At 37.3% G+C, this 15,493-nt stretch overlaps 2 pseudogenes; one reads left to right on the forward strand and one right to left on the reverse strand.

The window, feature by feature from the left end:
• Positions 1–998: 998 nt before the first annotated feature.
• On the reverse strand, positions 999–10,130 carry LOC126625578 (isoflavonoid 7-O-beta-apiosyl-glucoside beta-glycosidase-like; annotated as a pseudogene).
• Positions 10,131–10,379: 249 nt separating this feature from the next.
• On the forward strand, positions 10,380–13,659 carry LOC126625752 (cytochrome P450 CYP749A22-like; annotated as a pseudogene).
• The last annotated feature ends 1,834 nt before the right edge of the window (positions 13,660–15,493 follow it).

Consider the following 15,493-nt stretch of genomic DNA (forward strand, 5'->3'; position numbering starts at 1 on the left):
GTCAGTGTAACTGGAGTACGTCCTCGGAGCAGTAGGAGCTCACCCAATAATCCACTATCAACCAAATGGGAGTTTACAAAGTGTTGGCAGTCTCACAACCCAAATAACCCAATACACCCAATAGCTCTCACACACCACATAAACAAATAGAGAAAGAAATATAATGAATAATTTCTTCTCTATACATATAGCTCAAAGCTATTACAACAACAACTACTTTGGTGAATGATTACTAACCAAATGAAGCAGCAACTTCTTTTTTCTGTTTGGGCTCTCTGCAACTCTCCTGCTCTCGGCAACTCACTCTTCTCTCTTCTGCTCTCTGCTCAAAATGAGCCCTCACTCTCTTCTCTTCTACCCGAAACAACAACAATAATTATGGTTAATAAAAAAACCACAAAAGAAAAAAAACATCATCATGATGTCTCCTCATCATGATGTTTCCTCATCATTTTGTCTTTCTTTTTCTTTTCTTTCTTTTGGTTTGTTTATTAGGAATGGTGATGGCCACTTGGCCACAATTCAACAGATGCTTCTTGAGATGTGCACGCATTCGTTTCTCCAAGACGCTGCAGAGCTGCTTCAAGGTATTTATGTTTACCAATTATGGCTGGTTACTGACTTCTGATTTGTTTTACTTTTACGAGACACTCACCAGCCACTGTGGAGCCTCTGGAAGGAAAAACAAACCAATATTTCACAGTGGAGGCGGAATAGTACCCGAATATATAAATCTCACAGTACTAATTGTTTGATTCAATTTTGATCCATATACAAACATGCTACCGATTACAGCCATGGCGCGCCAGGACATGGCTTTTCCAATAAAATAGAATAGCGACAACCCACAGCTAATCAACAACTGTGCGCTTACTGAAATTTTGGGCTAGTTATTAGAGATGAGATTGTAAGATGGGGAAGCACAGATAGTTATGTATTGCACATTATCTTTCATAATGTTTTCATTATCGTCCTTGAAGCACAAATCAAGAGCCTTATTTTTTCTTGAGAAACATGAATTACAACAAGAAAACCGAAGGGATATTGGCTTTACATGAAATATTTGTAGAATTATCAGAGAGACGGGCCTAAGGCCCACTTCCAACAACACCGATATTATCCTCAATTTGATAATTGCAAATTACACAATCCGTCAGGTGTGAGGTTTTATCACAAAAGGCCTCGGTATTAGTTGAAGTGAGGTTAGAATATTTAAACTATTATTTCTCTCTTTCTGCGGCTGATGTGGGATTCAACGATATTAAGTTTGAACAACTGATCACTCAGGCACTACATATAGCAGGACCTCAGCCTTGAAGGAAAGCTCGTAACCACTTAACAGAGAGCTTGGGGTAGCACGTGTAGTTATTGAAATCAACAAAGTAAATCCCATAACGTTCGAACCCCATACCCCATTCAAAATCGTCGAACAGAGCCCAATAAAAGTACCCTTTGACATTCACTCCATTCCTGCAATAATTTTTGTGAAGAATGAGACATTATATTTGTTTTCACTGTCAAATAAAAATATACATCATCACTTGCTTAATTGCCTTATTGATCCGATACAGGTGACGAGTAACAAAGGAAATTCGATATGGATCCTCATCATTCTCTAAAAGTACTTCAAGTGGAGAGCCATTGTCCTTTTGATCAGAAATTCCTACAAACAAAAGGTGTAGAAGATACAATGTCATCCGTTTTTATTTTTGTTATGCATATTTTGATTAAAAGTATATGTGCAAGGATTAACTGAAGCTTAAGAAATCGAACCATTTTCAGAAATGTAGACTTTTGGATTTTGATATTTATCCTTTACGTACTCCAACAGCTTCTGAAGCCCTTCCGGCCAATGACTATCGGTCTGCACCGTAAGGAAAAAATTAACCACGCATTTTCCTCAAACAAAGCCGACAACACCGATGTTTCATTTCTTACAAAACTAGCAAGAACATAAAATTTCAAAAAGTTTCTTACCACACTAAGAAATTCTTCATCTTTGATGGCTGCAACAATCAAAACACGATCAACAAGACGGAATATTAAAACTATACTTTATGTTTGATTTTTTTTGTTTGTCCTATATATGGTTCCAGACAGCAAGGTATCTTACCTATTGTTTTCGGCCCATATATCGAAGGAATAACGCAACGCCTCACCTGGAGGAGGAGCCTTATGTTTGGCATACGTAGATGTATAATAATTGATTCCAACGAACCCTAAACTCCCATTGAGCAGAACTTTCTCTTCTGCAAGAAAAGTGGGAAGCCTCTCCTTCACCCTCTCTCTCATACTTTGTGGATAATCTCCGAATACTAATGGTCCCATAAACCTAATGCACAAAAAGTAGCATTACTAATGAAAAAGCTTATCATAAAATGATTAAAACATGCAAGTTCTCATGATAATCAATGATCATGATTAGACCTGGCATTTTCAACCCGACCAGTTAAAATTAGTATTTGGGTGAGTGATAAACGGGGTTGGGTGGTTAACGGGTCATTTTGGGTGAACTCGTAAAACCCGTTAACACCCGTTAATGAAGACTTTTGTGTAAATTCAATAGTCCTAAGCCCAAATGGGTGGCCCTGTGCGGATCGAACGGCTGCAATCCTACAATCAGCCGGATGCGAAAAGAGACATTTCTCAGATTCAATCCCTCGGGCTCACCTTTGCTGCGCCTGCAATTCTCAACTCAGCTTTTGACATCCCATAGCGTCTGCAATTCTTAGAAATCCCGAACACCCACTCCGCCAGCAGGGGTGAAATTTGCAAAGGGAGAAGAGGAATTGCCAAAGGTTGTTTTGTCCAGCGCCGGCTTAATTGCATTCGTCCAAGCTTATCCAAATTAATTGTTGTATGTTGATTTTGTTCTTGAATCAAAGTTTTGTTTTTGTTTAAGCTTAATTGCATTTTTTTTATTTGTTTGTTTGTTAACCTGGTAAAAAAAATAGTTAACTGGTGAAACGGGTGATCCGTTAACTTAACGAGTTGAGTTTGAATGACCCGTTAGCTTAACGGGTTGGATTTGGGTGATCCGTTAAATTAATAGGTCGGATTGGACCCGACCCAAACCCAGTAAACCTGATCCGTTTACAGGTCTAATCATGGTATTGATGGCTTCTACTCACCATCCGAGGTAGAAGTCAAAAAGTCTTCCTGCTGCGGCTTTATCTTCTTCTGATTGTGTATATGGCAAAAAATATTGTGAAACAAGGACGATTCCAACTTCACCCTTTTGTTGTTCCTAAAAGATGACATTCAAACTAAATTTTAGTAATAAGATTAAAAGAGTTGAAACAGTTGAATTCGTATGAATTTCCTCGAGTCTCTCACTTGATATTTTTCTCTGTAGAGCTTAGCCACAGTGGCATGGGCAATGATTATGTTATGGGCTGCAAGGTAAGGTTCTGTTGACGAGTTACCACCAAACTTGCATGGACTGACGGTTTCCCAACATTTCAAAGGAGGCCCTAATGCACAAGGGGTTGATGGAAGTGAACACCTCCCTGGTGGGGAAATCCCAAGTTCATAACCATATTGAGCAAGAACGTTTGGCTTATTAATTGTGAACCAATGTTTAACTCTGTCTCCAAATTTTTTGAATAAAAGATCGCTATAGTCTCTAAATGTTGGTATTTAGACAATCTTTCATCATTAATAAAACTTGAATAAAATGATAAAGATTGAAAATCAAAGAAACAGAGTGCAGAGAGCTTTGGAAACAGAGGGTTGATGCTTTTTCTTAAAATATAGATCTGATATTTTCATTCAGATATTTTTGATATATATATATATATGGCTCAATACATAAGCCGACTGAAGTAATTGGGTCGACTGATAAATAGAATGGGCCGACTGATAAAGGCAACAATCAGCCCTTTTACACATAATCAGTTTAAGTAAAGCATTAACTTTTAACACTCCCTCTTAATGCTTTGCTGCTTCATTCCCAAAAGTTCTCTTAGGTAGATGAATCTGTCCTTTGGTAATGCCTTGGTGAAGATATCAGCAACTTGATCTTTTGTCTTGCAGTAGACCACATCCACTTCCTTGTCTTCCACAGCACCTCTGATGTAGTGATGCTTCAGAGTAATATGCTTTGATTTACCATGACAGATAGGATTCTTGCTCATGGCAATAGCTGACTTATTGTCACAAAGGATATGAGTTGCTGATTCTTGTTTCTCACCAAAATCTTGCATAATTCTTCTCAGCCACACTGCTTGAGAAGTTGCAATTGAAGCCGACACATACTCAGCCTCTGCCGTTGATAGTGCAACTGATTTATGTTTCTTAGACGCCCAAGAGAATACACCAGTCCCTAGTGTAAAAGTATAGCCATATGTGCTCTTCAAGTCATCCACACTACCTCCCCAGTCACTATCACAGAACCCATACAATTTGGGCTTAACATTCCTTTCATACATAATACCAAAGTCAAGTGTACCTTGTATGTATCTTAGGATCTTCTTTGCAGCTCCATAGTGAATGCAAGTAGGTTTGTGCATAAATCTGGACAACAAGCTTGCAGCATACATAATATCGGGTCTAGTCGCTTCAGTTTTGACATAGAGGGCAGGTTCATTCTCACTTCTTTGAAACCCTCTTTCATTGAAATATGAGTCGATCTCTCCATACCATGCTCTTGGAGCTTGTTTCAGGCCATAAAGTGCCTTCTTAAGCTTATACACCTTGTGCTCTTGTCCTTTGAGAACAAATCCTTGAGGTTGATCAACGAACACCTCTTCTTTTAGGACTCCATTTAGGAAAGCTAACTTGACATCAAGTTGGTGTAGAAACCACCCCTTCTGAACAGCTACGGAAATAAGGCCTCTGATTGTTTCATGCCTAACTACCGGTGTAAATGTTTCTTGGAAATCAAACCCGGGTTTCTGAGAATATCCTTTTGCTACCAATCTAGCTTTGTTCCTTTAAACGGAACCATCTTGATTGAGCTTAGTCTTATAAATCCATTTCACTCTAATGACGGAGTTGTCACAAGGTCTGTCCACTAGTTCCCATGTCTTGTTTTTCACAATGACATTGATCTCCTCTTGCATTGCAGCCTTCCATGTCTCTTCTTTCACTGCATCATCAAAGTTTTCTGGTTCTTCAACACAAAAATTGCAGCTTTCATAGACTTCATTTAAGCTCCTTAACCGAACTGGTGTTGAACTTGGACTCGAAGGTGTAGGAGAGTGAACTTGATGACTATTTTCAGGTGATAATTGTGGAATTTTTGGCTCAATTTCTTCCTCATTTGGTTGATTTTCTTCTTCAATTCTAATTAGTGCAGATTCCTCTCGGATGGTTGGTTGATTCCACCCACGAAGATTTCTCACTAAAAAGAACATCTCTACAAACCACAACTTTCTTCTTTTTTAAATTGTAGAGTATGTACCCTTTTGTGTATGAAGCATAGCCTACGAAAATGCATCTTTCACTTGACTCATCAAGTTTTTGTCTTAGTTCTTTCGGAACATAAGCAAAGCAGATTGACCCAAACACTCTCAAATGATTCACGGATGGCCTTCTTCCACTCCATGCCTCAAATGGTGTCTTACCTTCAACTGCCACTGTTGGATGCCTATTCATCAAGTAGACCACTGTATTAACTGCCTCACCCCACAAATATTGAGGTATTCCCTTGTCATGCAACATTGCCTTAGCCATTTCGACTATGGTTCTGTTTTTTCTCTCAGCTACTCCATTTTGTTGTGGAGTGTAGCTGACAGTAAGTTGTCTTTCCAAGCCAATATCTTGACAAAACTTATCAAATTCTGTGGATGTGTACTCTCCTCCTCTATCACTTCTAAGAACTTTGATTAGATACCCAGATTGTCGCTCAACCATAGCTTGAAACTTCTTGAAGATTGAGAACACTTCTGATTTCTGTCTTAGAAAGTATACCCAAGTCATTCTAGAATAATCATCCATGAAGATTAGGAAATACTTGTTTCCCACTTGAGTAGAGGTCTTCATGGGTCCGCAAACATCTGTATGAATCAATTCCAATGGAGCTTTTGCTCTCCAAGCTTTACCATGTGGAAATGAATCTCTATGATGTTTCCCAAGTGCACACCCTTCACAGATTTCTTCATTTTCTTGGATACTTGGCAACCCATGCACCATTTCTTTTTCTTGTAGCTTCTTGAGACTTTGAAAATTCAAGTGGCCAAGCCTTTTATGCCATAGCTTTGAATCTTCTTGCACTTCCATCTTGAATGCAGATTGAGTTGCATACTCAATTGTGAGAGGAAAACTTCTACTCTTCCTCATCTCAATCTTAGCCAAGAGTTGTTAACGATTCCTCCTATCATATATCTTGCAAGTATTGTCTCCAAAATATAAGTAGTAGCCATGCTCAAAGAGTTGTCCAAGACTTAGCAAATTTTGCTTTAAATCAGGAACTAACATGACATCCTTGATGAACATCTTTCCATTCTTCGTATGCACGGCAATAGTACCTCTTCCCAATGTATCGACTAGCTGCCCATTTCCCATCTTCACTCGGGTTAGGTTTGTAGTGTCAACATTATGGAGAATGTTCTTATTCGCAGTCATATGATTGCTACAACCGCTGTCCACAAACCAAACTTTAGCTTCTTCTTGGACGATTGTATCATGACCAACATAAAACATATTGGTCTCTTCATCTTCTGCTTTGGTGTAGTGAGCTAGCTGATTATCTTTGTAGGTACAATCCTTTTGCATATGCCCGAATCTACTACACTTGTGGCATTTCACTTTTCCTTTGAACCAACATTCACCGGAATGAGCTTTGTCACAAATTTTGCACTTCGAAACATACAAACTCTTCTCAAACTTTTTCTTCTCTTCAAAATTACCCTTTCCTTCCCACACTTTGTTTTTGCCTTTCCAATTCTTGTTGGACTTGGCTTGGCTTTGCTTTGACTTGAACTAGCTTGAGTTTTTGGATTCACTGTAAGTGTTTGGAAAGCATTTTCTACATCATTGTTGTCATGCCTAGATAGTCTCTAAGCAAAACCTTTGAGAGAACCAATCGATTCTTCAACACTCAAAGTTGACAAATCCTTAGTCTCCTCTATGATTGAAACTATGTTGTCATACTTTCTTGGCAAGCTAATTAGATACTTCTGAACTATTCTCTCATCAGACAAGATTTCACCATAGCTTTTCATTTGATTAATAATCTCAGACAATCTACTCAGGTAATCATCTAGCAATTCATCATCTTTCATTCTTATATACTCAAAATCTCTTCTCAAAGATTGGAGTTTGACAGCCCTTACCTTAGTAGAGCATCTGTAGAATTTCACCAGTACATCCCAAGCTGATTTGGCACTTGTCTCATTCGAGATTCTCGGAAAAATTTCATCTGAGATATCATTTTGGATGATCCCAAGAGCTTTTGCATCTCTCTTGATGTTTTCCTTCAGCTACTTTTGTTTAAGTCTCTGTCAGAACTTCAGTACTTAGGGGTACCACATAGCCATCTTCAATCAAGCTCCACAAATCATGAGATACAAAAATTATTCTCAACTTTGTCCTCCAGAAGTCATAATTCACTCCATTAAAGATAGGAGTTCGAATCTCTCCACTGCTACTTGAACCAGCCATGAATTTGAAAATTTTTGATTCTAGGGTTTCACTTAGAATTTTCCCACGGCCCACTCTTTGATCAGATTTGCTCTGAGACCATGTTGGTATTTAGACAATCTTTCATCATTAATAAAACTTGAATAAAATGATAAAGATTGAAAATCAAAGAAACAGAGTGCAGAGAGCTTTGGAAACAGAGGCCTGATGCTTTTTCTTAAAACAGAGATCTGATATTTTCATTCAAATATTTCTTATATATATATATATATATATATATATATATATATATATATATATATATGGCTCAATATATAAGCCGACTGAAGTAATTGGGTCGATTGATAAATAGAATGGGTCGACTGATAAAGGCAACAGTTAGCCATTTTACACAGAATCAGTTTAAGTAAAGCATTAACTTTTAACACTAAAGTCATTCCTGAAAAATCGACCATATCATTATTATACATTATGAGATTGATATTATATTCTTTATTTATCTTATGAAGTTCATATTTTTCAATTCATGTTCACAAAATGATATATGCGTGCAAAATGGTTTTCGAAAAAGCCTTACACGAATGAGCGATTCAGCAAGCCTCCATACTTCTCTTCCAGGGCTAGCGGCATGTCAAAGCGATAAATCGTCACGAAAGGTGTGATGCCTGCGTTAGAATGCAGAAAATACATTAAACCGAACACATACCTAATTCAACTATCTAAGTACAGAAAAACTGGTAGCTGTCTCACCATTTTTTATTAGTTCATCGATCAAGCAATTGTAGTGATCAATACCCTCTTGGTTAATTCCGCCACTTAAGCTTCCCTCTGCGTAGGATCCATTATTAACACCCCATCAGTTTCATATAAATGATCAAACAAATGAAAAAAGAACAGAATAAAGAAGAATGATTTTTACTTGGTAAAATCCTACTCCTGGAGATGGAGAATATGTAAGAATTTAGTCCGGCCTAGCCATGGGATGTAAAATTTAAGCCCAGATTGTGAGAGAGAATACTGAGAAATATGGCTTGAATCGTCTGATGCTTGCATGCAGAAGAGAGATGGAGAGAGAGAGGTGGGGGAGAGAGGAGAAATCATCGTGAAAAACGAAAGAGGAAATGGACTGGCCCAATTTATTGAGTATAAAGTAGCTCATATTTTTAATTGGGGTAAACAATAACTACTCCATTTTATTATTTTATTTTTCAGTACATCGATATTTTTATATTAAAGAGAGGGAGTTCTGTTTCAGTTTTTTTTTTTTTTAATATATTGATATTTTTACACTAAGGGCATGGGGAGTTCGGCTAAACCGCACAATAGATAGCCTAATTTGGTATCAAATTCGCCATCCACGAGATTCGAACATATGACCTCTCACTTCCAAGTGAAGAGGAATACCATCAGACTGTAGCACTGAATGACTCCACTTTATTATGTATAAGTAGTATTTATATTTATATATATATATTTTTATTTTATTTTATTGTTTTTAAATTTCTAATATAATATAAGTATAGTTTTTTTTTAAGTGTAAATAGATATTTATTTTTATATTAAAGAGAGGGGAGTTCTGTTTCAGTTTTTTTTTTTAATATATTGATATTTTTACACTAAGGGCATGGGGAGTTCGGCTAAACCACACAATAGATAGCCTAATTTGGTATCAAATTCGTCATCCACGAGATTCGAACATATGACCTCTCACTTCCAAGTGAAGAGGAATATCATCATACTGTAGCACTGAATGACTCCACTTCATTATGTATAAGTAGTATTTATATTTATATATATATATTTTTATTTTATTTTATCGTTTTTAAATTTCTAATATAATATAAGTATAGTTTTTTTTTAAGTGTAAATAGATATTTATTTATATGATATATAATAAATTTACTTAAATCCGTCTAATCTGTTTAGGCTTCAGCCCACCGTTCGATTAGCGCTTAACATCTTTTAGAACCATGCATAATTTGTCACATCCCGACCCAGGACGGATCACTACGCGGGCCCACTCCACCACCGTAGAACGATATTGTCCGCTTTGGGCCCCGACCACGCCCTCACGGTTTTGTTTCTGGGAACTCACGAGCAACTTCCCAATAGGTCACCCATCCTGGGAGTGTTCTGGCCCCTTTCTCGCTTAACTTCGGAGTTCCTACGAAACCCGAAGCCAGTGAGCTCCCAAAAGACCTCGTGCTAGGTAGGGATGAGAATATACATTTAAGGATCACTCATCTGAGTGATGTGGGATGTTACATAATTCTTAGTATTTGCCTTTCTTAAAATCTTAAACGTTTGGAAAACAAAAAACCTTCATTATTATTACACCTTAAGACCGTTTAGTACTACAGTTTATTAGTATTCATTTTCACTTGTAAGTGAAATGACAAGTTCGAATTTCAAAAATTGTGAGTTCATAGCCAATTTATTCTCTAATCCCCTTAGTATAAAAATAAAATTGTGAAAATGAGATTTCGTACTTGGATGCGTAGGAAGAGCACCTTGCAGCTTCGCTCTAACCAATGAAGCTTTGCCATGTCAGCTCAACGCCCACTAAAATTCCCAAACGGTCCATCCAATCATATATAAAAAGGAAAACTAATGAAAAGGGCTTGAAAATTTTGAGTTTTAACGATAAGGACAAAATAAAGAGTAAAGTGAATAGTACCAGGATTAACTTTTTAGTATAAAAATGTGGTTTTTCGTTAAAGTGAACAGTACCGAGAGCTTTTCGTTAAAGTTCCCTATATAAAAGGGTGGATACATTTTGTTGTGTAAGTAACACGTTTAGGTGCTCTAGAAGGATTATTTGTCTAGAGGACAAAAATAAGGAAACTTTAGACTCCGGACAGTTGAAAATCCGATCAGTACCAAAAAATGAGTTCTTTGGGAGGCATGGTAGTTATTCTTTCAAGCTTTCTGTGTGTATTTCTTGTCTTTGTTCTCATCAAGATTGTACACAAACTATGGTGGACTCCGACACGCATACAGAAGATGATGAAAGCGCAGGGGATCAAAGGCCCTCCTTACAGACTTATCCATGGAAACACCAAAGAAATCTCCGACATGAAAAAGGAAGTCATGCGCAGACCCAAGAATTTATCGCACGACATATTTTCTGTAGTTGTACCTCACATACACTCCTGGTCACAGATATATGGTAACGAGCTATATATATCTCTCTTTTAGTTAAATGTCGTTTTTTAAATTCGTTCCAACCTAAATTTTGGTCATTTTTGCATGAAATTGTAGGGAAGAATTATCTTCAGTGGCATGGTTCTCTTGCTCAATTGGTCATTACGGAACCTGAGTTATGCAAAGAGATAATGAGTAACAAAGATAAAGCTTATCCGAAAAGAGATCCCACTACCTTTGTGAAGAAGCTATTAGGAGACGGCCTTGTGACAACAACCGAATCTGAAAAATGGGGAAAATTGCGAAAGCTTGCTACCCATGCCTTCCATGGAGAATGCTTAAAAGTAAGTTTTTTTATAGTTACTGTGCTAAATATTGCAGAAGCTAAATTTGTTGATAGCATGACAGTATTATTTTCTAGATTATGTTTCCAGATATGGTAGCTAGTGCTGAGACTATGCTTGAAAGGTGGAGAAATAATGAAGAAAAAGAAATTGAGATGTTTGAAGAGTTCAGGTTGTTCACTTCAGAAGTGATTTCGAGAACAGCATTTGGCAGCAGCTATTTAGAAGGACAGAACATTTTTGAGATGTTGATGAAGTTAGCCTTCCTAGTTTCTAAAAACGCCCTCACAGTCGGGATTCCTGGCATCAGGTAATCTCAGTTCATTCCACAAGATTTTCTTGGAGTGTTACTTGTGTTCTCATGGTTATTAGTCCTTTCGCTTAATGTTGCAGTAAAATTTTCAAAACTAGTGATGAGATCGAAGCAGACAAACTTGTAAAAGGTGTATATGCCTCCATAATGGATATCGCTAATAAAAGACAAAAGACGGCAATAAGTGGAGAAGAAGCCAGCTTTGGGAGTGATTTTTTTGGATTACTTTTGAAGGCTCATCATGATGCCAGTGACGACCAGAAGATTTCGGTGGATGATTTGGTTGACGAGTGCAAGACTTTTTATTTTGCTGGACAAGAAACCACAAATACTTCCCTTGGTTGGACCGTCTTTCTTCTAGCACTCCATACGAATTGGCAAGAGGAAGCAAGAAAGGAGGTCTTAGAGTTATTCGGCAAACAAGCTCCAAATCTGGATGGTATTGCCAAAATGAAAACAGTAAGAAAGTCACCGCTAACTATTGCTTGTATTATGTGGCAAAATTAAGCTTGAATTAAAATTGGAAGTAATCTTGATTTGGTATCCACTTTTCGTGTTAGTGCAGATGAGTATGATCTTGAATGAATCTCTACGCTTATATCCCCCTGTTGCTAGTTTTGGAAGGAAAGTTGAAAGGGAAGTTAGACTGGGAAATGTTACTGTTCCTGCTAATGTTGAATTAATTGTCTCAAATCTATCATTTCACCATGATCCTCGAATCTGGGGAGAGGACACACAACTTTTCAAACCAGAGAGATTTGCGGAAGGGATTGCTAAAGCAACGAACAATAATATAGGTGTATTTGTGCCGTTTGGAATAGGACCGCGAAGTTGTGTGGGCTTAAACTTTGCAATCAATGAAGCAAAGATTGTTCTGTCAATGATTCTACAACGCTACTCCTTCACTCTATCCCCAGGTTATGTTCACTTGCCCACTCAGTATGTGACAGTTCGTCCACAACACGGAGTTCAGGTAATGCTTCACTCACTTTGAACTGCAAAGGTGAATTTGGTGCTTAAATCTTGCAAAATTTATATCATCTGATCAACCACTGATTTTATGTATGTCAATTATCATTTCAACTTTTTCAAGCTACTTTTCTGCTTACTTTGGCAGCACTCTCGGATAATCTGTCACAAATTTTGTTTTTTCCTTTTGGTTTGTTATAAAGAATCCATCAAGAAAATGCAAACGTAACTGGCCGATTATTAGGAATTGTTTGTGTGGAATATGGAAGGGGCCGGCAGTCAACCTATATAAAGCTAAGAATTAACATAGACGTCTCAACTGCGAGTCTATACAATACAACCGTCTTCCTCATATAAACGTCATGAGTAAAATACGATTATGATGGGACGCCGTCCAATATGTGTTATTGAACCAGTGAATGTGAAAATCTGACTCCTTTTATTGTGGAAATTATGGTTTTCGTTCGTACATGTTTAGGCTTGAGAGTAAGATTTGCATTACAAATACCAGAATTTGGCAAGAAAATTTGCACTAGTTGTGAATCCTTGTCAAAGGCCAAGGCATTTTCAAGGCACGTCAACGGTTCATTTTATAAACCACTCAAGTTAAGGTTGGTCTGTCAATGATTCTACCCGTATGCCTCACACTTCACCACACCCCCCCCCCCCCCCGCCCCCGGGGCGCCGCGCGGGGCTACGATTGGCCTTTGTGTATCGTACTAGTACTCTTTCCTAGTTTTTGTTTTGGTTTGGTAGAAAGTAGAAAGAATCCGTGTGCCTCGAGAAAATGAGAATAAATACATGATTAGGAATTGTTTACTTAGAATATGGACATAATTACTAAAATATTAGGAGAAAGTGATCTGTTAAGCAAATATTTTCAGTTGTAATGCATCAAAATCTTAATCGCATAGAGCATGTCATTAAATTAATCTCAAGGTAGACATGGGTTTTAAGGAAAATTATCAACCCAACTAATTTTAGGATAGGCCATAAACTTTAAGAAAAACTAACGAAAAATTCAAAAAAACTTTATTTTTAATGAAAAGTTATTTTTAAAGGTATATTGAATAGTACCAGGGAAATGTATAAATGTAGTTTTTCGTTAAAAGTGAACAGTACTGAGAATGTTTTGTTAAAACTTCCTAAACCTTATAGCAAGGTGGGTCTATTACTAAATAAAAAGTAAGGGAGACTACCATCGCATAGCATGTCAATGATTCTACAATGCTACTCCTTGGCTTTATCCCCAGGTTATGTCCACTTGCCCATTCATTATGTGACAGTTCGTCCACAACACGGAATTCAGGTACTGCTTCACCCACTTTGAACTGCAAAGGTGAATGTCTTGCGTAAATCTTGCAAAGTATCAACTGATCAACTACTGATTGTTTGTATTAGTCAATTATCATTTCAACTTTTTCAAGCTATTATTCTGCTTACTTTGGCAGAATCTGTCACAAAATTTTCTTTCTTTTTTTGGGTTTGTTATAAAGAATCCATCAAGAAAATGCAAACGTACCCGGCCGATGATTAGGAATTGTTTATGTGCAATATGGAAGGGGCCGGCAAACAACCTATATAAAAACTAAGCATTAATGTAGACATCTCAACTACAAGTCTGTACAATACAACCCTGTCTTCCTCATATAAACGTCATCAGTTCCGTGTTATTGAACTAGTGAATGTGAAAAATCTGAATCCTTTTACTGTGGAAATTATGAGATTGTCGTTTGTACGTGTTTAGGATTTAAAGTAAGATGTGCATCATAGACACAAGAATTGGGCAAGAAAATCTGCAATGGTCGCGCACCCATTTTAAATGCCGAGGCATTTTTAAATAATGTCAACCGTTGATTTTATAAATCACTCAAGTCAAGGTTGGTCTGTCAATGATTCTACAACGCTATGCGCATGCCTCCCACTTTCCCCCGGGCTACGTGCACTTGGCCTTTGTGTATCTTACTAGTAATCTTTCCTAGTTTTTGTTTCGGTTTGGTAGAATCCGTGTGCCTCGAGAATTAGGGATTGTTTACGTAGAATATGGGCCTAAACTATGTACAAAAAACAAAACTATAACAGTAATAGACGTTTCAACTATAATCCTATCATCCTCGAATAAAATATTAGGAAAGGCAAACGATCTTCTAAGCAAACATTTTCAGTTGTAATGCATCGTCAATGGTGAAAACAAATTTTATTAAAACAAGGTCCTGGAAGCTTAATCACATAAGATTCATTAGCAATTAATCTCGAGTCAAATATGACAATACTATCGAACTAAACATGGTAAATACCAATATTAAACAAAACATGGTAAATACCAAAAATATATATGATAATATTTGGGAATTTCTTATATATTCATTAATCTCCAAAGTGGAGTATATAAAGGAGTTACAATTGGTATTACATATGTACTTCACCAATGTGGGACAATAAACTACTATTTACACTTTAACTAATATATAACTCGCAACACTCCCCCTCAAGTTGGTGCAAAGATGTCACGCATGCCCAACTTGTCAAGCGAGTTGGAAAACATACTATTAGACACAACCTTAGTAAGAGCATCAGCAAATTGATCTTCAGATCTCACAAACAGAAACATAATAATTCCAGCATCCAATTTTCCCTTAATAAAATGTCGATCAATCTCCACATGTTTTGTTCGATCATATTGCACTGGATTATGAGCAATCTCAATAGCAGCCTTGTTATCACAATGAAGTCTCATAGCACATTTAGGGTTAAACCCAAGATCTCTCAATAATTTTTTCAACCACAACAACTCACATATACCATGCGACATACTACGAAACTCAGCTTCTGCACTTGACCTAGTCACCACTTTTTGTTTCTTGCTTCTCCAAGTAACTAAATTACCACCCACAAACGTAAAGTATCCAGATGTAGATCGCCGATCAGTGATAGAACTTGCCCAATTTGCATCTGTATACCCTTCGACATTCAAATGACCATTCTTGGAGAAAACCAAGCCTTTGCCAGGAGCCATCTTCAAGTACCTCAAAATACGGGTTACTGCATCCATATGAGCTTCACTAGGTGAGTGCATAAACTGACTTACCACACTAACTGCATAAGCAATGTCAGGGCGAATGTGAGACAAATAAATTAA

Source organism: Malus sylvestris, chromosome 6 (genome assembly GCF_916048215.2).
Source record: "Malus sylvestris chromosome 6, drMalSylv7.2, whole genome shotgun sequence".
Taxonomy (NCBI): domain Eukaryota; kingdom Viridiplantae; phylum Streptophyta; class Magnoliopsida; order Rosales; family Rosaceae; genus Malus; species Malus sylvestris.